This window comes from Rhinatrema bivittatum, chromosome 6 (assembly GCF_901001135.1).
Source record: "Rhinatrema bivittatum chromosome 6, aRhiBiv1.1, whole genome shotgun sequence".
NCBI classification, from domain to species: Eukaryota; Metazoa; Chordata; class Amphibia; order Gymnophiona; family Rhinatrematidae; genus Rhinatrema; species Rhinatrema bivittatum.
The window spans coordinates 281,570,117-281,596,611 of record NC_042620.1 but is presented as its reverse complement, the minus strand read 5'-3'; the positions used below and the strand labels follow the sequence as shown (position 1 = coordinate 281,596,611).

General features: G+C 46.8%; 1 long non-coding RNA gene across 1 annotated transcript in view; it reads left to right on the top strand.

Moving 5' to 3' along the window:
• Positions 1-26,495, top strand: part of LOC115094332 — a 124,457-nt gene that overhangs the window by 5,172 nt on the left and 92,790 nt on the right. The window lies entirely within an intron of this gene.

Below are 26,495 nucleotides of genomic sequence, written 5' to 3'. Positions count from 1 at the left end.
TTTCTCCCAGGACTCTGAAGGGGTCCTCTATGAATTGTCCAGGATACAGGGTGGTACGTTGGATAATATCATCCCTCAAGAGTCTTACCCCCCCCAGCACGGTGCTCTACTGCTGTGCCTTTCAAATGGCGGCTCGGATCACCACAGCCTTACCCTTGCCTCCAGCCCTATGACCGGTGCCAGGGCAGACACATCTCCGCAGATATTCCCAGTGCCTCTGTCACCACCCTGGGTTCTTATCACATAAAAGGTTGCATTCTATGGCATGAGGCAGATCGGGGTTTACTCTTGTGTCCTTCTGCCCTCTGGCTCCATCTGTCCCTCCGCTATCCAGGGGGCTGTTGCACTTTCTTATCATTTTACAAGGTTATGTTCCCTTAGGTGGGGTCTTGGCCACACTTACAGACTCGGCAATCACTTGAATTGTGACATTGTCGGAACAGGCTATGCCCCAGGGGTCATGAGTCAGCCAGGAAAAGGCATGGGGTGATTCTACACAAGGTGAAAGCAGAGGAGAGGATGAGGGAAGCAAGAAATGCAGATAGCAAAAGTAGAAAAATGTTATTTTCAATTTAGATATTAGATTGCATAATCTTTGCCCTTAATCTTAAGTGTCAGATTATTGACTGATAGATGCACCACCCCCAGTTCCTCTGAGTATTATCAAATACTCAGTGGAAACCAGAGCTGGGCAAGGCTCTAACCTCCTGCACTATTTAGCAAAAGAAAAGAAGAAATAGAAAAAAAAAAGGAACAATTCCAATTTAGCAAATGCTACTTTGGATATCTTTTCCGTTTGCTCTTTTCTGCCTGGGAGGGAGGTGGGGAGTGGGAGTGTCCCCAAAATCTCTCTGCTGCCCCATGCCCATCCCAGCTCCCTAAAGTCAACAGTCCAGAGCTGGGCCCGTGGGGACACTCCCAGAGCAGCTCTCATGTTGCCCCTCTCTCCGGGCCCAGAGACAGGGACAATGATCCGCAGTCTCTAGGTGCCAAGCCCTTGCCCTTTATTTTATCAGCTCCTGGAGCCTATGAGGATTACAAAAAAGGGTTTGCAAAAGGGCAGAGCCAGGAATTAATTTGTCTGATGTTCGCTCACTCACACGCACCAATACACACAAATATAGATATATTTACACTCACATGCACAAGTATACACGTATAATTATTTAGATTTTACACGCATACTCACACACACACATATACATACATACACACACACACACACACAGAGACACACAAGCACAGATATACATACAAATTATGCACACAGAGATATACACACTTATACACAAGCATAAACACATACTGATATAGACACACATACTCACACACACACATACACACAGATATACATACACACACACACAGAGAGACACACAAACACAGATATACATACAAATGTATGCACACAGTTATACACAAGCATAAACACATACAGATATAGACACACATACTCACACACACACAGATATACATACAAACATACACACACAGAGATATACATACAAATGTATGCACACAGAGTTATACATAAGCATAAACACATACAGATATAGACACGCATACTCATACACACAGATATACATACACACACACACACACAGACACACAAACACAGATATACATACAAATGTATGCACACAGTTATACACAAGCATAAACACATACAGATATAGACACACATACTCACACACACACAGATATACATACAAACATACACACACAGAGATATACATACAAATGTATGCACACAGAGATATACACACTTATACACAAGCATAAACACATACAGATATAGACACACATACTCACACACACACAGATATACATACAAACATACACACACAGAGATATACATACAAATGTATGCACACAGAGATATACACACTTATACACAAGCATAAACACATACTGATATAGACACGCATACTCAGACACACAGATATACATACAAACACCCCCAATCTGCCTCTCTAGCACCCCTTTCAAGCTAATCTGGCAGCGGCAGAAGGATGAATCATGGCTGGAAAAGCAGTCATGTAAGGTCCGTGTTCAGCAAGCTGGACTGGATGTTAGATTTAATTACTTGCTTTCCAGGTCCATGTTCAAGGGGAATTATGTTCATGTACAGTAGATATTCCGCCACTGGACCCCTGGCGCAGCCACGTCTAGGGTTATTGCAACGAGTGATGAGTGGGTAGCTGTGGAAATGAATATAAGTGTCCTGGGATTCAGCCCCCAAATTATAAGAATAAATGAAATGCAAGGCTGACTGGCAGAAGGAGAAACAGAGAAACCTGATGTCATAAAGAGCATAGGAGCTGGCTAGCCTGCCCATCTCTACAATCCCACTACTAGGACTGAAGCTGCAGAAATGCAAGTAATCACATGATTGCCCTGACATTTCTGACATGAAAGGAAAGGAAGACAAAACAGGTTTTAACAGATGTCAGAGCTGCCAAGTCACTTAGTTCCAGGAGGGCAATTTTAGGCCAGTCCTGGAACGGTGTCACAGGGAAGAAGCCAGGACTACAGATACCACAATGCACTGGGATGGACTTTCAAATACCAGGACTGCTAAAAGTCTCCCTCCTTGGGCTGAGTCACTTGGTAGCTCAGATCTATCTCAGTTCTTATTTTGGCACTTTGGTTCGCCTAGGACAAATCTGAGCTAGCAGAGACTGCAGCCTGGATTTTCGAGGTAGACTCATTTTCTGGCTAATGCTGATAACTCCCTGCAGGTGGCAATCAGTGGGAAAGGCCCGTTGTCAGTACTGCTCCCAGGCCTTTGGGGGCTGCCCGACATATTCCCAAAAGCTGCATCCTACAACATTTATCAGCCCTGGACAATTATCTCCTCTCCTCCACACTGTCTGGGTTTTCTTGCAACTAATTAAAATGTTGGTGAGCTAACAATCCTCCCCCTCCACCTCCTGCCCTGAGTAATGCATTCTCCATGAGAGGGGCTAGCGGTCCTGCTCCACGGGGGAGAAGCTATACTTCAAGGCTCAGTGGTGGGAACTAGTAAATTGACTTCAGACTTTCTCCAAAGAATTCCCAGACACACAGGTTGATTTATTTTCAAAACTGTTCTCTTCACTTCAAAAGATGATCAGAAGGAAAAGCTCTTTACAGAAGAAGAAAACCATCTGCCGCCTGTTTACAGGTTCATCCATGGTGCTCTTGGATGGAAGAACTCCTTGTCGCTGAAATCTTTGTAGCTGCTGTGCAAAATTGTCACCTGCCTCGGTCCCTTACTCCTCTGCAGACTTCAGACAGTTGCACAGTACTGAGCTCCAAGCCACAATCTAAGTGCAGAGGCTGACTATTACCTGGCCCTCCATAGATCACCACGGGATTATCCGCCCTCTCTGTCAGCACAGCATCACTCTGGGAACCTGCTGGATACCCCTTCCCAGGTGGTAATAGTCTACAGGGTCTCAGCAACTCCCACACTCCTCGCCACTCAGGAAAAGGTAAAAACGCTGTAAGCGAGCCATCTGAAAGAGTTCCTGCTCTTCCCCGCTGGAGATATGCGACTCTCACTCCTCTCTCAACTACATCCAGTGGCCAATTCCTCCTTGTGGCTCTCAGTTTCTTCCTGTCTTGGCACATCCACTCTCAGAGATGCATTGCAATGTTCAATCTTTCCTTTATTAAGGAAGGAATTCAATTAATTAGTACTACTCTAATGGGGCAATGGGCCTTACAGTAACTTAGTTGATAATATTGGCAGAGACATTTGGCTCATCCAATCTGCCCAGCCTATAGCACTCTAGCAAAGCATATCTCCCAGGTGACCATCTGCCAGAGATCACGCCTTATCCTCTTCTTCTCTGGGGAGTGTAGCCAAGTCAACCTGCTGCCCCTGCTCTGTGTCCTGCCACCCACTGCCCATGCCCCCTCCCTCCTGAGAGTATGCCAAAGTTCTGCTGCCACTCCCTGCAGGCTGTCCCCCAGGAGGTCAGTGCAGGAGGTCAGATTTGGACCTCTACCATTCCAGTAGATGACCATGTATGTTTTTATACTTAAACCAACACCCCAGTTCTCTATTTCTTTTGCCTCTACTCCACTCCTCCTCTTACTCATCCATGCTTAACCTCTAGTAGTAGGCGATTCCAGGCATCCACCACCCCCAGTTCCTCTGAACTTTCTTCCTTCCATCTTCTCATCATGATCCTTGCCCTTCAACCTTTTTTCTGTGGAAAATGCCTCCCTCTTGTAATTTCTTGTGGCCTTCTGTTATATTCCTCTGTGATGATGTGGATACCTCACACACGGGCCGATACAGTACAGTGCGCTCCAATGGAGCGCACTGTTAACCCACCATTGGACGCGCATTTTTCCTTACCTCTTATTCAGTAAGGGGCTGAAAATGTGCGTCCAACCCGCCGAACTTAATAGCACCCTCAACATGCAAATGCATGTTGATGGCCCTATTAGGTATTCCCGCGTGATTCAGAAAACAAAATATGCAGCCAAGCCGCACATTTTGCTTTCAGAAATTAGCGTCTACCCAAAGGTAGGCGCTAATTTCTTCAGGCACCGGGAAAGTGCGCAGAAAAGCAGTAAAAACTGCTTTTCTGTGCACCCTCCGACTTAATATCATGGTGATATTAAGTCGGAGGTCCCGAAGGGTAAAAAAAGTAAAAAAAAAAAACGAAAAAAAACTTTGAAGTCAGCCTGTGGCTGTCGGGTCAGAAACAGGATGCTCAATTTTGCCGGCGTCCGGTTTCCGAGCCCGTGGCTGTCAGCGGGCTCGAGAACCGACACCGGCAAAATTGAGTATCGGCTGTCAAACCCTCTGACAGCCGTCACTCCAGGCCAAAAGGAGGCGCTAGGGAAGCACTAGTGTCCCTAGCACCTCCTTTTGCCTGTTTCTACCGCCGGGCCTCATTTAAATACAGAATTGCGTGCACAGGCAAGTGGCCTGTGCGCGTGCCGGGAGAGCGGGCAAACTTCGCCCGCTCTCCCGCGGACTTTACTGAATCGGTCCGATGTTAGAAAGAGTCTCACGCAATCTGGGGAGAAAGAAACCAGCCAGAGACTCAGAGGATGCTGTCAAGAGAACTCCAGAGGTAATGAAAGGACAGCAGGTTGCAGGGAGGTGTAGTCCTAACAGGAGCAGAGAACAAGAAGCTGCTGGGAGTTGTAGTCTAGCAATGTGCATTCGTTTTTTAAGAAAATGAAAAAATGCAATGAAAAATCTCATTTTGTTTACTTAGACAACAAAAAGAAAAAAAAAAGCCTGTGAAATTTAGGGGTTTTTTTTTCCATTTCCTTTTGTTTCAGAAATGAACCCCACCCCCGCCCCCGCCCACTCCCTGAATGCCATGGACTTGAAAAAAAAACAGCCCCTAGAACTCCCCTCCCATCAGGGCCTTTCCCTATCCATCCCCCTTTGCAATGTCTTCTTACCTCATCTGCCCCATTTCACCTTGGGAGACCCTGTGGATGAGGTCAGAAGACTCCAGGGAGGGCGGTGGAATAGGGCGAGTCCCGGAGGATGTTTTGATTTCTTTTAAGTCTGCAGCACAGAGGATTGGGGGAGGGTGGGGGTGCTCTTTTCCTTTTTTTCACGTTGATGTTTATTTCTTTTTATTAAACAAACCAAAAGTAAACATCAAGCAAAAAAAGAAAAGTATGAAACAAGTGTTTTGTTTTGTTTTTTCTCCATGCACACCCCTACAGTAGTCCCAGGGAGTCTTACTGTAAAGTCAGTCAGGAGGAAGGTATTTACTGCTGAGGACTGATTTAAAAAAAAAAACGAGTGGAGCCCGGTGGCCCTCACATCCCGAGGGGGGGGTCGATGCACGAAACACCACTTTTTAAACTAATAGGTAAGCACCTCCCATTCCAGGGATGGAGTTATAAGCACTTTCCAGTCCCCTCACTCACCGCACCTTGGAGCTGGAAGGGCCAGGGGAGCTGCAGTAATGACAGAGTAATTCAGGGGAGGGATGGCTAAAGATTAACAGGGAGGGGGAGGGGAAAACTATAGCCCTGGCCAAGGGGGCAGGTCAAGGTTGCTCCCACTTCTCCAAGGTGTGACTGAGTCTCCTGCTGCTAGGGGCAGGGATGTTTCCGTCAGGCTCGTCCACCGCTGACCTGACCACAGAGAAATGTGGCAGTAATTGGAGACTAGAGGTGAGGCTAATTAAGGATTGGTTTAGAGAGAGCAGAGGGTCTCTGGAATTAGCCAAGGAGAAGCAGAGGCAGGACAGAGGATACCGTGGTACGCTGAGACCTGGGGACCGGGGACCGGAGGGCCGGCTGCTCAGGGCTACCGCATGATAAGTTGACAGCAGAAAAGAGGGTTTGGGTGTGGCAGAGCGGGCGTAAACACTTCCGTGTAAGTTTGAAGTGTCCCTGGGCTTCAGGAGTGTGGACGTGGTCTGTGAAGGAACAGTTGTTAAAAGGAGAATAGAGAAACTGCTGACCAGGCTGTTTCGGGTGATCCCACAGGTGTTCGGGGCTGGCCGTGGGCAACATCTCATGACAATCCCCAATCCCTTCTCCCAAGAAGAACGTTCTCTGTGAAGCGTCTGTGTTGCAGGCCTTCTGTTTTCTCCATGTCCTTACAAAGGTTCGGCTTCCTGAAGTGACCGCACCACTTGAGGCGGGATCTCACTGGTGACCTGTGCAAGGAGAGTTATCACCTCTTTTTCTCCTGCCGGTTTTGCCTTTAGCAGTGCAATCACTGACTGGCAACCTTCAGGTCCTCCGAGATGATTGCTGGCTGGTCTCTTTCCTGCTTAACAGTTGCCAGTTCTTGTCTTCATAAATGAGGAGTGGTTTGTACATTTGATCACCCATGACCATTCTTCCCATGTTTAAAAATCTTCTCTCATTTTTCCTGCCTCTTCTGCACCAGAATTCTGTCATTCCTAAACAAACACATTTCCCCCTCAAGTCATTTTGCAAGGTTGTTGATGAAGCTGTCGAAAAGAACCAGGACTAGCACTGCGCCCTGGTGTATCCCACAGGTCAATTTTGCCTTCATCAGGACACACTTGGGAACAGATTTAGGATTTTTGTGCCCCTAGGCACTTTTGGTGCTTTTACCCCTGCCTCCTTCCTCCTGTAAGGGGCTGTTACAGGGTAGGAGAGGGCTGTTCTCCTCTGAATAAGTATCAGCAGAGCTGGAAGGCAGAAAATCTTCAGCCAGCCTGCTGTCCCTAAGCACAGGCCTATCCTGTGCCTATTGACAAATCCAGGGCTCATCACGCTGCATTGTCCACAGCTTTCTGAGTCTTGTGGATTATCTGTTTCCTTGCTCGTTTAGCGGCATTCTGCCCTCCTCCCGTAGTGGCTTACCAGTCTTCTATCATGTGGAACGTCATCTGATTCCTTCTGAGATTGTTCCACCCTTGTTATTGTGCAGCCTCCATCTGGGATAATAAAGATCCAAAATCCTCAACCAACTCTGAGTGAAAAACCCTAGTGGGTCAAAAACTTCCAGATTTTGTAGTCTTCGAGTATCTTAAGAAAACCAAAAACTATCCCCTGTACCTCTAGGACAGGCAGGGGCACAGCCTGCTCCTTCTTCCTACTCCTGGGCTGCTCTTGGGCTGTGTTCTCTATGATGTTATTAGTTATTACCGTGGATGTTTGAATAGGATGTTAAAAAGGAAAACATTTTTAACTGTAGTTGTAATTATTACTTGTCTCATCTTTGCAGTTTGTTGTCAGAATAATGCTACAAAACACTCTTATGATTATTTATTTGTGATTATATGCTGTGAGTTATGTTAAAGTCTTTTTATTGAATATTATATGTTCACTGATGTTTACATTCAGTTGTGCTCTGCCTAAAACAACACAAAGTTGAGTGGTCTGGAATAATAATAATAATTTTCAAATAAATAAACACTATCTGTGACAGGAATTTCCTATTAGCTCAGCTCAAATCTTGAGACCCACGGAAAACAAAGTTTAATCATGACTCCACAACCTCATAAAAGGCTTCGCTTTAAGAAGAATAACCCATGAGAAACTCCTGAGAAATGTAAAAAGTCATGGAATAGGAGGCAATGTCCTTTTGTAGATTGCAAACTGGCTAAAAGATTGGAAACAGAGAGTAAGACCAAATAGTTTTCTCAGTGGAGAAGAGTAAAGAGTGGCATGCCTTAGGGATTTGTACTTGGATCAGTGCTTTTTAATATATTTATAAAGGATCTGGAAAGGGGAATGATGAGTGAGGTGATCATATTTGCGAATGACACAAAATTATTCAGAGTTGTTAAATCACAAATGGATAGTGATAAACTGCAGGAGGACCTTGTGAGGCTGGAAGATTGGGTGTCCAAATGGCAGATGAAATTTAATGTGGATAAGTGCAAGGTGATGCATATACGGAAAAATAACCCATGTTATAGTTACACAATGTTAGGTTCCATATTAGGAGCTACCACCCAGGAAAAAGATCTAGGCATCATAGTGGATAATACTTTAAAATCGTCGGCTCAGTGTGCTGCGACAGTCAAAAAAGCAAACAGAATGTTAGGAATTATTAGGAAGGGAATGGTGAATAAAATGGAAAATGTCATAATGCCTCTGTATCGCTCCATGGTGAGGCTGCACCTGAGTACTGTGTGCAGTTCTGGTTGCCGCATCTCAAAAAATATTTTATTGCATTGGAATAGGTACAGAGAAGGGCAACCGAAATGATAACTGGGATAGAATTATTCTTATTATTATTTCAGATTTGTATATTCTGTTCATCTAGTACCAAACTGACCAGAACAGTTTACAACAATAAACAAACCACAATTACAATTTTATAAACACTAAAATAAATCACTAATACAGCATCCTAAAACCATGAAACTGAGCGACCATACTCCTGGAAAGACAAACTAAAAACCATATGAAAACCCCCATTTCCCCTATAACAGTGATCTCAGCCATCCGAACTGGGGAATAGCCATCCTTTAACTTTCTTTCTAAAAGTTACATAATTCCCCTCCAACCTGATGGATAGTGGCACTGAATTCCACAGTTCGGGGCCGATCACCGAAAATGCTCTTTTCCCACAGGCTGCCCTGCGTACCTCCTTATAAGTTGGAACTTCAAACAATACCGTTTGTGTTGACTGAAGGTAATGCCTAGGCGCATGATGGCAGATTAGCTTTCTTAAATAAGTGGCTCCCAAACCTTGATTAATTTTAAACATTCATGTCAAGATTTTAAACGCTATTAGTTCCCTAATTGGGAGCCATGCAGTTGTATCAACCACGGTCTTGCACTAATGCGTTGAGGGCATGAAAAAAACCCATCTTTGCTGCCATATTGTGCATAATCTGTAATCAAGGCACACTTTGCTCAGGAAGGCCCATCAGTACCCCATTGCAATAATCAAATACTGGTGCTATTAACGCCTGCACCATTGTTTGAAATAGTGGTACAAAACCTCTCACGCTACAAAGTTGTCGCAATTTTAAGAATAACTGTTTTATCAAATTATAGAGTTGAAACTCAAATATTAACTCTTCATCAAAAAAGACATCTGAGTTTCTAGCCTTCTGTACTTGATCCATGATGGTATTCTTAACCTTAAAAGGTATCAATGGCAAATGAAAATCCTTCCCCTGGATTAACATCCATTCAGTCTTAGACCCATTTAAAATGAGTGCTACACTCTAGCCAAGACACAATCACCTTAAGTCTCTCTTGAGCCAAAGAATAATTAGCATCAGAACCCATTTGTTGCATGTGCCGGCCGCAGCAGGCCCGCGGCTCGGCTCTCTTACCCTCGGCTGCCCAATCCAGCATCTGGTTCTACTTCCCTCGTGGCGGTAGGCCGCTGACTCCGTCCTCGGGCCGTCCCTAGCGCTCCTGGTACTTCGACAGGCTCCTGTGCTCTGCGGCGGGCCTCACCACGTGGTCCGCAGAGAGACGCTGCCATCCAGTGCCATGCCCCTCCCTAGGCACGTGCGCGCGCACACACCTCTGTGTCTTTTAAAGGGCCCGCGGCAGGAACTTGGCCGCGGCCCCGGATGATGTCGCTGAAGCTCCGGTACTTAAGGCTGGACTCAGCTCCTGTTAGTCGCTTTTGCAATAGGTCTCCACGCTGGTCGTGTACTTCATTGCCTCCTGGTGATTCCTCCGTGTTCCTGGTTCCGGTGAGTTCCTGTTCCTGATTGCCGTCTTCGTTCCTGTTTCCCAGCTTTTTCTGCTTTGCCAGACTATGCCATTGATCTGCCATTGATCTTCTCCTGGACCCGACCTCTGCTTTGCCTGACCACCCCATTGACCTTCTCCTGGACTGACCTCTGCTTTGCCAGACTATACCATTGATCTTCTCCTGGACCCAACCTCTGCTTTGCCTGACCACCCCATTGATCTTCTCCTAGACCCAACCTCTGCTTTGCCTGACCACCCCATTGATCTTCTCCTAGACCCGACCTCTGCTTTGCCTGACCACCCCATTGATCTTCTCCTAGACCCGATCTCTGTTTTGCCTGACTACGCCATTGATCTTCTCCTGGACCTGACCCCTGCTTTGCCTGACTACGCCATTGATCTTCTCCTGGACCTGACCCCTGCTTTGCTTGACTATGCCATTGATCATTTCCTGGACCCGACCTCTGCTTTGCCTGACCACGCCATTGATCTTCTCCTGGACCCGACCTCTGCTTTGCCTGACCATGCCATTGATCTTCTCCTGGACCCAACCTCTGCTTTGCCTGACTACGCCATTGATCTTCTCCTAGTTCCGACCTCTGCCTTGCCTTGCCACTGCTCCTGGATTGCCGCCTGCCCTGACTTCTGCCTGACCCACGATGCTCCTCTAGTCTTGGTCCTGGAAGTGGTCTCTCAGGCTTCAGCCTGTTTTTGCTCGGCGCCCCCTGTCAGACTTTGATTTCCTTTGGCGCCCGGGTCTCCGGGACTATGCCTCGTCCAGCACAGACTCCTCAGTTCTACAGTTGCTGTCTCTAGGCTGACCTCTTCATCTTCTCCTTGACGACTGCATACGGGGGCCCACCTAACTCCAGCCGGCTCCGGTACCCAAAGGCTCAACCCACGGGGAACGAGGGCTGGTATTGGCGAAGCTCCAGCCGGCCTCCGTCCGTCAGCCCACACCGCCTGCCGAAGGTGGGGACCCGTAGGATCCCTCCTACGGGTAGCGTCAACCCCACCTCGCCCAAGGGTCCAGCTCCCGCGCAACACCTTTGGCCAGATAAGTTGCATAGATAAAAGACTTCAAATCCCAAGAGCGAACAACATTACCTAACGGCTGTAAAAAAAAGATATGAAAAAGTACAGGCAACAATGGAGACCACTGTGGAACCCCACACAGAACGGAGAATGGCTCTGAAAATTCATCTCTAACCTTTACCACTGCCACTCTGTCAGATTTCATCCAGTTCAAAGCCTGACCTCCCATACCTAGGGCCCTACATAATTCTAACAATAAATAGACAGTGATCCACCAAATCGAAAGCGCTGGTCAGACCTAATGACATCAAATGGGTTGAATTACTTTTGTCCCTCATCTGCAACAACAGATCATTTACTGCTACCACTACTGTCTCCAGGCTTTTCTAAAGCTAGATTGGTACTCGTCCAACCCCTGCCCCTCTTCCAAAAAACATCTTTTTCACCACCTTAGCCAGGAAAGGGCTATTAGCCACCAGCCTATAACTAGCCCACTTCTCACAATCTAGGGAAGATTTTATTCAGAAGAGGAGGAATAAGCAGCTGCCTCAGTAAGGCCGGTACATAACCTTCCTCTCCAAAGATGTATCGACAATTTGCAAAATTCCTCTTTATAGATACTCTGGGGCTTGCTTTATCAAAAAAGAGAGACAAGGGTCAAACTTACAAGCCGTTCCTTTACGTGAAGACAAAACCACCTTTAACTCTGTCATTCCAAGAGGATAAAATTCCACCAGACCAGGATTATCTAAGGTGCCAAATCCATTGCTGTTTCTTCTCCCACCACAGATGACCCTATGATTAAAGAGCTTGTAATCTCCACTTCTTTTTTATAGCCCTCCATTTTGTCTTGTCAAAATTGAACCATTCAAAGAGTCTGGAAGCCTATTGCTTGGGGAGCAAGATTTCCCTAACATCCCCTGTAGTACCTCCAAAATGTCCCGTGGCTTGTTATGCGCTCTCTCAATAGAGCTTTCCCAAAATTTCTTTGTAGGCCGGCAAATTTTCCCATAGTAAGCATTTGCTGCCTTACGCCACTTCAGCTTGTCCCTACTACTCTTAGTCTTAACCCATCTTCTTTCTGACCTTCTCACCTCTCTCCAAATCTTCCCCAACTCTCCAGAAAACCAAGGGGCAGAAGGACATGTTCCCTTACCTCCCTTTTTCAATGGGGCAACTTCAGTTAAAATAGACCCTAACTCTTGATTCCAACAATTTACCAAATGTTCCACCTTCCCTCTCATACTCACTGTGTCCAAGCTTCTCCAGTCGTTATAAAAATTCTCCTCTTCTACCAACATCCTTAGACACATCCCTTTCCACAATATCCTTCCCCAAACAAATCCCCAAAAGAATCACTTTGTGGTTTGACCAGATGACTTCTCCCCCTCCCCCCAACCAAACCACCTCCCTTCACTAATTTGGCAGATCCAACAATCAAATCCAATACATGACCACCTCTCTGGGTGGGAAAATACATTAACTGGGTAAGATCAAATAACACAAAAGCATCTTCTATTTTCTGAGCAATCTACACTGAGAACCATCCATATGGCATTTCAAATCCCCCACAGTAACAATATCATCTAATCGAATCACTAATTCTCCAATAAATTCAAGAAGATCCTCCACCCTCCTCATATTAAATCCTGGAGGAGCATACACTGCCACTCTAGTTTTTTTCCCTGTCACTAATAACACATACTCGCATTCTGGAACAGGGCGAAGGAATAATTGCTCCAGCTCCCAACTAGCACGCACTATAACTGCCTCTCTGCCATATTCTCTGTTCGGATAAAAAAACATAATACCCCCGGGACACACTTGAGAGAAAAGAGGAAGAGCATTTTCCAAAACCCACGTTTCTGTAATAAAAGCAAAATCAACATTTTTCCTCCACAAAATAATGTACCATACTGCATTTGTTACCTGTGGATCGAGTATTTATCAACAACATCCTAACTCCACTTCTCTTTCCCCTTTAACCTCCCATTCCTTTCATACTTTCTTATCGGCTGTAAAAAAAAAATCATCTCTCCACTCTCCTCCCCTTCCTTCCCCTACGTACATAATTTCCCTGATACCTCCCCTTCTCCCACTATAGATGGAACTGAGCAAAACACATTTGTATCCAACAACACGGTTTCTCACCAACTCCCACCAAGCGACGTTGGCGTGCCACCACGGCGTGCTGCTATGCAGCTGCGCAGCATCTTAAAAGGGCCCTCCCCTTAGATTTTTTTTTGGGGGGGGGGGCAGTTTGGTCACTGTTGTCACAGCAGAGGGCGTGGCTAAGGCCGGTTCTCAGTGGCACAGTTCCCAGACCCAGGTGAACGGCCCACAGCACTCAACCTCCTCACCAATGAGCCCCTCCTCTCTCCTCCAGCAGCAAAAGGTCAGTACAGAATGGGGAACGCGGCAGCACAGGGTCTTAAAAGGACCCTTCACTGTGGAATGGCTCCCCTATAAGAAAAGGCTAAACAGATTAGGGCTGTTCAGCTTGGAGAAGAAACAGCTGAAGGGGATAATGATAGAGGTCTACAAAATAATGAGTGAAACAGAACGGCAGATGTAAATTGGTTATTTACTCTTTCAAAAAATGCAAAGAATAGGGGACTCTCCATGAAGTTAGTAAATAGCACATTCAAAACAAATCAGAGAAAATTATTTTTCACTCAATGTACAATTAAACTCTGGAATTCATTACTGAAGCAAGTGGTTAATGCAGTTTTGGGCAGTTGCAATACAGTGCACCCAGCTGCGCACACCCATGGTTGGACATGCATTTTGGATGTGCTTCCACATCCCCGTATGCTGTAAGGGGATTAGCGTGTCCAAAATGCGTGTCCAACCCTCCGCGAAGCTAATGCACTCATCAAATGTAAATTCTTGTTGATGAGGCTATTAGCTATTACCTCCTGATGCAAAAAAAATAAAAAATGTGCGCCCGAAGCACACATTTTTATCGTCATAAATTAATGCTTGCCTGGAGCAGGCATAAGTTTTGAGGAGCCCCTAAAGTTGACAGAAAAGCAGAAAATACTGCTTTTCTGTAGTTCATCCAACTTAATATCGTGGCGATATTACGTAGGAGGAACTGAAAAAAAGAGTTAGGGTAAAAAAAAAAAGCGTGCTGGTGGTCAGGTTAGGAAAACGGACACTCGTAAAATTTAGCGTACCTTTTCCTAACCGGCTGACGGCCTCTCCTGGGTGCCCGACTCTAAGGAGGTGCTAGGGGCGCACAATTTCTCCTAGCACCTCCTATTTTACCACAGCAGCCCATTTGCATATTGCTTTGGGTGGATCAGCGGGCATGAAGAGAGTGGATGCTCAAACATGAGCGTCTATTTTCCGTGCACCAAATATTGCATCGGCCTGTTAGTGTAGCTGGATTTAAAAAAAGGCTTAGACAAGTTCCTGGAGAAGTCAATAAATTATTGGCCAAGTAGACTTATCACTGCATGATAGCAGCATAGGGATCTATTTACTGTTTGGTACCTTGCCAGGTACTTGTGACGTGGATTGGAAACAGGATACTGGACTTGATGGACTCTTGGTCTGATCTAGTATGGCACGTTCTTATGTTCAGTACTAATCACTGCCTTCTGATTGTTATACAATGTGTGATACATTATGGAAAATGTAAGAAAGCTGGAAGAGTGGTTGAAGATTTGGCAGCTGGGATTCAGTGCCAGGAAGTGTAGATTCATGCATCTGGGATGCGGTAATCCAAAAGAGCTGTGTGTGATGGGGGGGGGTGTGAAAGACTGATGTACATGGACCAAGAGAGGGATCTTGAGGTGATAGTGTCTGCCAATCTGAAGGCAGCGAAGCAATGTGACAAGGTGATAGCAAAAGCCAGAAGAATGCTGGGCTGCATAGAGAGAGGAATAACCAGTAAGAAAAAGGAGGATGTGATGTCCTTGGTGAGGCCTCACCCGGAGTACTGTGTTCAGTTCTGGAGCCCGTATCTCAAAAAGGATAGAGACAGGATGGAGGCGGTCCAGAGAAGGGCGGCCAAAATGTCGCCCTTCTCTGGACCGCCTCCAGAGGGTCAGCATCAGAAGGTGTAGGAGGAGAAGCTGAAGGATCTGAATATGTATACCCTGGAAGAGAGGAGGTGCAGGGGAGATATGATACAGAGCTTCAGATACCTGAAAGGTTTTAATGATGCACAAACTTTGAACATTTTCCATTGGAAAGAAATCAGTAGAACCAGGGGTCACGATTTGAAACTTCATGGGGGACGACTCAGAAGCAACGTCAGGAAATATTTCTTCACGGAGAGAGCGGGGGATGCCTGGAATGCTCTTCCAGAAGAGGTGGTGAGGACAAAAGCAGTAAGCGAATTAAAAAAGGCAGGGGATAAACACTGTGGATCCCTAAATACTAGCATTGGAAATTAAGAAAAGGGTGCATGAGGGGAGTAACCTTCACGGAGCAGCAGCTGCTACCCCTAACAGAGGGCATGGGGATTACTGGCCTTAACCAATTAGCTTTTGATGCATCTGCAGCACTGCTCTGCTTTGATGGCAGGGGGGGAGGGGAATTGGATTCAGACGACAGCCCACACTGGCCCTGACTGTTATGGTCTGGGGTCCTGATGGCAGTCATTAGGGAAAAAGCACAGGACGGCTTCTACGGCCAAGTCCAAAAGCAAAGCACGTTCGAGCAGCGGGGGTCTGAATTATCAGGAAGGCTGCTCACCCTGTAAAAATGATGCTAGCAGTAACTTTGACAGCTGTAACTATCACTAACTTTACTATAAGACTGGAGCGGCAGATACTACCATATGAAGCTTGCTGGGCAGGACTGGATGGCCCACTTGGGCCTTTTTAAGAGGTGCCGCGCCTATTGCCCCAGCAGCCCCGAAGGCTTTTTTCCTGTGAGGCAGAGAGAGGCCTGGGCTTGGCGGGAAGCAGGCGCGCGCTGTCTGTCCTCTGAAGCTGACGGCTTTGATTTGTCACATGCTCTCATCTGCCACTTTCTTCTCTCACTGACAGCGACTGGATTAGATCAATTTTCTATAATTTCCTGCTGTCACTACAATCGCTGTCACGAACACAGGGAAAATGCGCCAGGGCTAGCGTTCTCCGGAGCGAGGAGGCGGGAGGAGGCTCGGCTCGGCTCTGCTCTGAGCTTTGTGCCCAGGAGCCAGGGCGTATGGCAGAAGCGCTTGATCCCTTCTCCCCCTAGTGCACCGGCTGCCCTCCGCAGGTGTAGAGTTAGAGCCACACCGCAGCAGTTTCGTGCACAGGGCCTTTTAGGTCTGCTCCTCTCAACAGAGCGAGCCCCCGGGACTGTAACTGAGGGATTGCATTTCTAATTGTTCTAATCGTCCGGGGAAGAGGCGGCTTTGAAAGAAGACGGCTTGTGAGGAGCTTCACCTGCCGGACTCCGGGAATTAATCACACTGCCTGTCAGAGAGGACGGAATGGAGGGCAGGTTAGAAGGCCACGGCTGGGCTGATCTTACAAGTGATGGGAAAAATTCAGAGCCTTTCTTTGGGTCTCGGTGTAAGCCGTTCTTCACTCCTTGAAAGAGCAGTGCAGTCTAGAATCCTGAAATAGGACCCTGCCTGTCCCGTGGCTCTTTTGCAGATTCTTATGGTCTTCTTCCCAGGTCTCCTTCCTTGTTTGTGCTAATATATTTTTCCATGCAAGGTGTGCAGCCTTTGTTGTAGCCCAGAGCCTGTTTTGAAAATGTTCTTCCTGCTCTTCAGCCGTTTCTTCTCTAGTGGCGACCGCACTGGGCTAAGAACCTGGGAAGCCAATATTCAAATCCTGCCCTGACCTCGGGCAAGTCACTGCACTCTCCATTGCCTCAGGTACAAACTCAGACTGTGAATCCTCTGGGCAGGGAAATGCCTACTGTATCTGAATAGCGTCTGCTTTGAAGTGGCTGACTAGTCACAAAAGGCAGAATGTGCATCAGAAATCTTTTGCTGTGATGACTCCCATTCAGTTATGAGCACCCTGGTATGAAATAACAATCATCTTAGTGTCCCCAGCACACAGAGTGCCTTATGCGTAATTACACCCTTTTAAAATTGCGAGGTTTCTTTGCCTTAATGTGATTTATTCCATTACCCTAATGCAGGAAACAGCATGATCCTTTTACCCTGTTGGGAGGCTCTAAGGAGCTGATGTAATAAGACCCGCACTGAAATCCACGCTGATTATTCTGCGTGGATTGTTTTGGAGCGCATGGCAAAAACCAGCGGAAGCGCGGGATGTAATAGCGGCTGTGTATGCTAATTAGATAAGCGCATGAAATCCATGTACACCAAACAGCGCCATAATGTGCGATAGCACGCGCTAATGGCCCTATATAGTAAAACGCGCAGACATCTGCACAGAAACCAGCGCGGACTCCTGTCAGCGTGTGAATACCTGCAATTGATTCTCGGCGCATAAGCCTTTCTTTTAAAAAAAAAAAAAAAAAAAAAAAAGAATAAATTAGTGGCCCTGAAGCTCATGTGAAGATGAGTAGAGCAATATCTAACCCTCTTCATGATGAGACTCTGACTGCCAGTGAGAGCGTGAAATGCAGATGGGCCGAGTCTGCCTCATTGAGAAGCTGCCTTCGCTCTACCTGTTCCATCCGCTGCTTGACTGACCTGCAAAAGCATAAAAAAACGGGTCTCCACACTGTCACTTTCACTTATCTCCCGCCCTGACCCAGGTGCTAAAAACTCGCATTAAAAAACCCGCACTAACCTGATTTCCTTGCTAGCACAGCTACCTGCATTGCCCACGAATAGATAATCGCTTCCTTTGCATGCCATTAACATGCACTTACGCAGAAAAACCGCAGGTCTGTGAGTTCGTTTGTACAAACTTTCTTCCTGCGCACTAAACCCCTTATTATATACCCATATAGGGCTTTTGGGCGGGGAAAACGTGTACAAATGCACATAATAGGTGCACACAAACCCGCGGCAGCTTCAGCGCGCCTTATTACATCGGCCCCTAAGTGTTTCAGTCCATGATCCTGGAAGAATGAGGATGCCTGAGGAGTCAGGAGGGTGCTCTCCAGCAGGATCCCTCAAATGGGAACGAAGTAGGAGACATTTGAGCATTGACATTCCTGAGGTGCCAGTGTACCTGCCCAGGGCTAGCTCAAGGCAATCTGCTGCCTGCGGTGAGGAAAGGGATGGTGCCCCCAAGACGGGATCCAGGTCAAATCAGTGATAGAGCAAAAGGGATTGGGGGGGGGGGGGGGGGTGGTGGCCTTGGCAGCTAGTATTTTTGGTTATTTGAAATGCTGTGGAAGGGGTGAGATGGGGGTCAGGATTCCCAGAGGAGTGGCAGATAGAGTGCTAATGGTATTTCTAGGGAGCTGACAACCCCTGTCACACTCACAGGAGCCCTACCACCTGCATCCCTCTTTTCCTCAGGATTTGCCCCCTGGAGAAATGGGAGATGGCTGAATGGTGAGGGTTTGTGTTTGTGCTACACTCTCACCAGGCTGGTGCAAAGCACTTTAAGCAAAACATACAGCCTTGTGCCTATCCCCCTGGCCTTGCCCATATACAATTACAAGTTATACATTTATAATAACAGATTTTAATGAAAAAAAGAGAAAGTGCAGTCTTCTAAGGTAAAAACATCACTTACAACATATGCATTATATTTACATGCACTGTTGTGGTGCCAGTCAGGAAACCCTGCAAAAAAGACCCTTGGAATCCATACAGTATTACGCCTATTGTAAAGGGCATTATATGTGGGCTTGACCCTCGGAAAGCGCTGAGTAAACTAAATTAAAATATAGTAAACCTCCCATACCAAAACAGGACCAACTGCAGCATTCAAACAGTAACAATGTCACCTATAAAACAACACTGCAAATATTACACCAAGTTTTAAAACACCATTACTCCTTCTAGTAGGAAAACTAAACAAGCCAGGCTGCTATCCTACACTGAAACTACACACTTGCAGAACACAGACAGACCCTCACCAAATATTTATTTATTTATTTTAAAGTATTTATGTTTCGCCTATAGTGACACAGTCATGCTAGGCGAAATACATCAATTAAACATCAAAAACAAACATAGAATAAAGAAACCATAAAGTATAATTAGAAACATGAAAACAAAAAATAACTGGAAACCGCAATAAGTGGTTGTAGTGCAACAACAAAAAAACAAAAACATGGCAATTCCTCATAAAACATCAAACAATACAATCAAGAAATATAAAGTCTCAATCATAATATTAAAACATACTAGAAATGAATATTTCAAAACAGCTGACAGAACATTCAAAAATTAAATTTATCTAAAATTTTTTTAAAAGTTCCTAAAAATCAATAAAATACCTAAAAAGAACAGACACATCAAATAATACCCAATAATTAAAACTAATAAGGATAAAAGAAATTTTCTGCTCCCCATACCTAGAAACGTTTGATTTCCAATCACTCTGAGATTGCGTGGATTAATGGGGGAGGGAGGAAGCACACAAACTTGCTTTCTCATATATACACACTAATACCCATGTTCATTATCACACACACACTCGCTTGCTTGCTCACACTCTCTCACATTCTCACACACACACACTTTTCTCTCCCTCTGCAATGCACCAGCTGCAGCAGCCACCATCTCTTTTCTCTGGGGGCATGTGCTGATGCGGCTCACACTCCTTCTGGCCACAAAAGCCAATGCTGCTCCTGTTCCTTCTGGCCGCAGTGAAAGCACCACCTTCTACCCACCTGTGCATACACAACTTCCTCTCCTAGGCGGCAGGCCCATGCAAGCAGGAAGAAGAAGGAGCTGCAGTCGTCATAGCCCTGCCACTGATATGCCGCATCCAAAACTGTGGCGTTCTAGGCAGCCGCCTTCTTCTACTGGCCCTGCACTCGCTCCCCTTCCCACTCCCCCCCCCCAATACATTCTTGCTCCCTTTCTAATTCCAACCCTTTTCTTCTCACTCCCACCTCACCCATACCCTCTTCCTTTTTCTTCCCTCCCCCTCATCTCCTTTCTTCTCTCTGACTTAACTCCCTTTCCTTTCCTTCTCTCTTACCCCTCCCCCAACTTAACTCCCTTCCCTCCCCTTTCACCCCTTCCCTCTCACAACTCTCTTCTCCCCATACCCTTCCCTCTCACCCCTCCCTTCGTACTCAAATTTCTTCTTCCTCTCCTACTCACCCTTTCCCTTCCCTCTCACTCACACTTTCTCCCTTCCCCTCCTACTCACCCCTTCCCTCTTACTCAAATTTCCTATCTTACCCCATTCACCTCCTTCCTTTCCCTCTCACGCACACCTCCTCCCTTTCCTTCCAACTCCTATTTCCCTTCTCTCTCTCATATCTCCTCACACCCCTCTCCCTCCTTTGTTCCCTCTCACTCACACAACCCCTTCCCTTCCCTCCCAAATCTTCTCCCTTCCCTTTCATTCACATCGCCCCCTTCCCTTCCCTCTCACTCAAATCTTCTCCTTTCCCCTCCCTCTCCCCTCTCACTCACTCACTCACACCCTTCCCTCCCTTCTTGTTCACCTCTTCCCCTTCCCTTCTCCTTCACTCAGCTCTGTTCCCTTTCCCTCTCTTCTCACAAGAGGGAGGAGAGGAAAGGGAAAGGAGCTGGGCTGACCGAAAGGGAAGGGGAAGCGGGTGAGTGAGAAGCTCTCACTCACTCACTTACCCCTCCCCTCCCCTTCCTTTCCATTTTGTTTCACTGCTTGTCTCGCCAGGCTTTTCTTCCTGTCCCTGGAGATGGAACCCTGCGGGTACTTCATCAAAATCCTGCTGCTGCTGTGGTTCTTTTCTTGTGCCCATGGGGCATAGGAACCCATGAGAAACGCACTGCTGGGGTTAAGGTCTGGAAGCAGGGTGAGACAGCCATGGCAGGACTGCTTTGAGGGGGGGGGGGGCACTTTTTGTCACTTCATAATTCTGCCGCCTCTGGTGGCTGCCTCACCCTGCCTAATCGTAGAACTGCTCCTGCACCAGCTCTTGCGGGACAGCCACCCTAGAGTGTTGGCGTGGGAGCCAGCCGAGCCGGATTTAGGTGCCTCTGGTGCCAGGTTTTCCTAGGCACCAGAGAGTTGCCCCTCCAGGCCTACTTGCCGCTGCAGTGCTGCTTTTCCTGCAGCGTGGCCGGGCCCTGGGGCAGGAGCAAATTCAGCGCGAGGCGCCTGGGAGCCCTTGTGCACTTCCAGGCTCAGTGGCACCCCCGCCCCTCATATGGGTTTCCACAATAATGAGGAACCCACGCGAGGCTGCCACAGGGCTGTCAGCGTGCAAGGGCTCCCAAGGCCTCGCGCTGAATTTGCTGCAAGGAGTTACTATCGGCAGGGAGGGTCTGGGCAGGGAGGTCCAGGTCCCCCAAACTTCTGAGGGGATCCTTCCCCTCTCCTTCATTGCCTGTGGGTGCCCCCTTTACAAATCCATCCCTGGGTGGACAGACAGTAGCTCACTTCTGGATCTATCCATGTGGGCTGAGCACAGAAGAGTCTTTCATGCCCTACACAAAAAGGCTTTGCCTTTGTGACCTTGAAGGCTCAGTTCAGGAATGTCAATTAGAGGCCATCACCTAAGTTCTGAGGAGTTAGGAGACAGGAGATGTCTATTCCCCCCCAAAAAAAAAAACAACAAACCCCTGCACATAGACCAGTGCCCACCAGTTTTACAGTGTCAGGTGTTCTGAATCTACTAAGACATTTTTATCCCTTCAGAGTTTTTAATTAGCTCTTGCAAGGCATTGTGAGATTTGTACGTTTGTTTCTTCCATCTTCCAAACTACAAATCCAACGATGCTTTGAGCTTGCAATAAAAAAAAATAAACAAACCCTGCACCTGATAATGGAGCCATCTGGTGCCCATAATGTCGCTAGGACTGAGGCCTGCCATTAGGATTCTGCTGTAAGTGCTGGTATCTCTTCCCTCTCGCCCTCCCTGTAATCTTCTCACAGAATAATAGACTTTTGCCGCCTCTTTCATCTGCTGCCTCCCCCGCAGCGCCTTTCTTCTGTGGCCTCCTTGGTGGAAGTGGCCCCGGCACTCATGTGCCTGTGCTGTTTTGGCTGAGGCCTCTTCAGAGAGCGCCCCCCGCCGAGCGTAAGTGCAGGAGGGAGGAAGGAAACACACAACACGCCCAAGGACGCCTGGCAGGCGGACAGCAAAGGAGCAGGGGCTTCTGCCGGCTCTAGGCCTGGAATCTCTCTCTGACTGACTTAGTAGCAGGGGAAGAGCAGAGGCCGGGTCTCCTGGACCCTTCCCAAGCTTCCAGGCGGCCTGGGAGGCCCCTGCTTAGTTTGTTTTGTAACAGACCAGGCCCTCCCGTGTTGTATTTTTCTTCCCTTTTTTTTGGAGGGGGGGAGTCCAGAACCAGGGCTGGGATTGGGCACTAGGAGCTTTCGTTTGCAATGACCAGGGGATTTTTCCTTCTTTTTTATATCCCCTTCTGACTGACCTAGCCCAGTCCTCACAGCGGCAGTCCTCAGCCGGAAGCCATGCACCTGCCTAAATTGGGCCTTCCAGGCAGCGTCCTTCTGCAGCTGAGGCCTCTCCTCTCCTCACCACACCCAGATCACCCTTAGCACCTAACAGAAACCAGCAAAACATGGCAAACTGTTGCCAGAATTACAGCAGAGAGACAAGTTGGCACCACCACTTCTCCAAGCAGGATCTGTGAAATTGGTCCAGCTCACCCCATCCCACCTCCCCTTCCATTTCCTCCTGCCTGCGGGCTAATCCTTCACCTACCACCATAGACAGAAGCCCCCTTCCTCCTGCACGGTGCTTGCAGGCATCACGAGGATGGGTGTGAGAGGGAGGTGGGCAGAGGTACCCCCCTTGAACATGACGCCTTGTGTGGCCGCACAAATTGCACATCCCTCAGGCCAGCCAAGATCATCTCCGGTTCATACGGATGCTGAAGGAGACTGCAGGCCAGCGCTGTTGACATTTGATCAAACCAAAAAAAAAAAAAAAAGAGCTGCTTTTAGGAGATCTGAACATGGGCCACAGAGAAAATGGCTCCACTCCAGAGACTGCAAAGCAAAAACACTACACAGCTGCAGGCAAGCAGGTGTGGAGACTGAGATCCCAACACCGGACACCAGAGCAACATCTGAGGAGTCCAAGCTGCGTGAGCCACGCACTCCGTCACATAGTATAACCCGCGCTCCCTCTGTCTTCTGTGGAGCTTCTAGTCTGAGGGGCTGCAGCCCGGGAATTCTCCACATGCATATCAGCTTTAGTGACACTCATGGGGCATGACAGCTGAATCCAGCTGTCCTGCCCCATGACATGACAGCTGGATGATCCAGCGATCTCATTGACTTTCACAGCCACACGTGCACAGCCTCGCGCAATCTCGCCATCAAAGGGTAGATGTTATTCATACATTTCCTGAATTCTGTACAGCCATTACCATGGAAGGATATTAAGCCTGGCACTAAACTCTACCTGAACCGGGGATTCTGCTCTCACTTGCTGATGCTCACCAAAACTAGACTCTGATAAGCACTGCAAGATGATTTTTGGGCAGACCTTCAGATCAGGAGGGATCCCGATGAATTAGCTAGCTAGGCCTAACCATCCTGGAGTACACAAATGCGCTGAGAGAGCTGAACGCACTAGGCCAACATGCTGTTCACCTCTCCCTCCGGTCAGCGAGCTCTCTCCCCAGTCACTCCAAAATGGAGCATTCCTCCGAACAAAACCAAAAGATCAACTCATTCATGATCTCATCATGAGGATGCTGGAACGCACCAATGCAGTAAGTTACCCTGGCTTACATCACCAGTATATGGACTTCTAATTAAAAATGCAGGGATGAAATGCTTGCGCATGTGGTTACTGTTTGACCGTATGCAGAGTTTGAAAAATCAACTTTTCCATTCGCACGGGGTAAGAGAATGTTTTTCTGCCAGCAAGGCAGCATCAGGTTCAGGCCAATCAGGGCCCAGCAGAAAGAGGAAGCCGCATCTTCAGCCCCAAAATTCACCATGGTGGCAAGATTGGGGGGGTGGGGGCGGGGAAGGATGGGAGTAGAGGTTGGAGGATGGGAAGAGAGGGGAAGAATGTTGAGAGGCTTGGGGTGGGGAGATAGGAGGGAGGTGGAAAGAGGAGAGGACTGCACCTGCGTGAAATGAGGGGTGGAAGATTGCAGAGAGGAGGAGGTGGAGGAGTATTTGCCCCTTTGCTGTTGCCCTGGACTTCTATCTGGCTGCTACAGCCCAGATGCTTGGAGGAATGCCTTGACTCCGCCCCCTTCTGCTGACATCATCATGGGCTCACCTGATCAGGTGGCCTGTGGAAGGGGTGGGGCATCTCCAAAAGGGCATCTCAAAGGGGGTTGTCCCTTGGGAAGCTCCTTAGGGTAGATGCTATGAATTGATGGAGTGCTCTGTAGGCTATGTTCCTTGTCCTAATATTGAGGTTTAGTGTTTAGTTTTGTAATTTAATATCATTTTAATGCTCATAGTTTGACTTGACTAATTCTCACTTCCTAGTGAGATTTTAGTTGGGTGATAGGATTTTACGTTTAGTTTTGAATTATTTAGGAATTGTTTTCAATGAATTGTATTTAATTTGTACCTTTTAGACTGCACTGTAAACGGCTTTGGGTGTCCTATGGGACTAAAATGTGGGCTACCAATGTAAGATTAGATTACCGGGCTGCAAGGCCCGGGAAGAAATGCATTGACTATGTATTCCCTATGTGAGTGTGATGCCCACTAGGCTTCACTGTAACTTATCATGGGACATGTTCCAGGATTGGGAGGTTCCCAAGAAGCAGGGATGTGTATTTGTTTTCAAATAAATAGTATTCAGAACCGATTCAGGAAGTTTTATTTCGGTTCATTTTATCCCACAATGAATGCACAATCCCAGCAAAAATATGGAGTTTTGGGTTCATTTTTTTTTTTATTTACAGTTTATTAAATTCTTATCACTCATTATACAATGAAAAAGAAAAGGCAAACAAATTGGAATACCTGGAAAACATCCTAACCTTCAAGCAACAGAAAATCCACACATTGCAAGATATTTCCAATAATTCCAGTCCACGTTAAAACTGGGAAGCAATTCAAAAAGGAAAAAAGAAAAGTACAATTTATCATTGCACTAACTGGGAGAGAAGTTTAAACAATTATACCAGTAGGATCGCTCCTAAACAAGCTGTTATGAATTTCCCAGTCATCCACCCTTATCAGAAAGAAAAACTCCCAGGTGAGCAGGATCTAGAAATACAAACCTATTCTTCTGAAACGTTATCAAACATTTACAAGGAAATTTGAGAAAGAAAGTGGCCCCTAAGGCCATAACTCTCTGTCTCGAACATAGAAACTGCTTCCACCTGAGCTGAGTGTTCCTAGACACATCGGGGGAAATAGTTGAACTTTCTGGCCACAGAAGCAAAGATCTTTATTTTTCAAACGTTTTTGGAGGACTACATTTTTTGTCTTGCTCTAGACTAAAAAGCAACTATTAAAGCAGCTCTAGCTTGCATACCGTCAACAGATGCCTCTAGAAAAGATGTTAAATTAGGGCTTTCTGCCTGCAGGATATCCATCTCACTATCAGAACCTTGATTACCTTTCTTAAACCTAGCAGCATAATAATACATTTTTGAAAAGAACATTTCTTTATCACTAGGAATACTCCTTCACATGTTTTTTTTTTTAAATAACTCCTGAGCTGATGAAAGTCTAGATATTGGAAAATTCAGAGATCGCAAATTTTTACTCCTCATAACATTTTCTAGCCCTTCAGCTTGCCTATAGATAATTAGGGCATCCTTAATAAAGGAAGTTCCTGTAATTTGTGAAGTTAGTCTAGCTGTATAAGCCGGTTACCATAGTCCTCAAGGGCTTTCCTAGACTCTGTGGCAAACTTAGCGGATTGGGATATTGATTGGGACAACTTTTCCATTTTAGTAACGGCTCTCCATACATCAGCTAAGGTAACATTATCGGTCTCAGCTACTTCAGTGCCTAATTCCAGTGGCTGAGTGGTGTGGCAGATGGTAATGAGCCATGCTTGGAAACTGAAATATTAACCTCAGCTTGTAAGGGTTGCATACTCCCTCTATCAGTAGTTGGTAATAGAGATGTCGTCTCCACTGAATCAAAATTATTAATTGGTGAGCTAGCACCAATAAGTCCAGAGGGAGAATGGGAGGACTGGTTATGGCCAGGATTAGCAGAAGCCCCAATGATAAAGAGATATCAGGGATAGATTCTCTCATTGCTTGGCTCACCCTTCCAGCGAGAAGAGTAACCTTCACAGCCCTCGCTGCTGGCGTAGAAGTGATAACTCTGGCTTTCCTTTTCCTTCCCATCAAGAAGATGAGCAGAACCTTCCCAAAA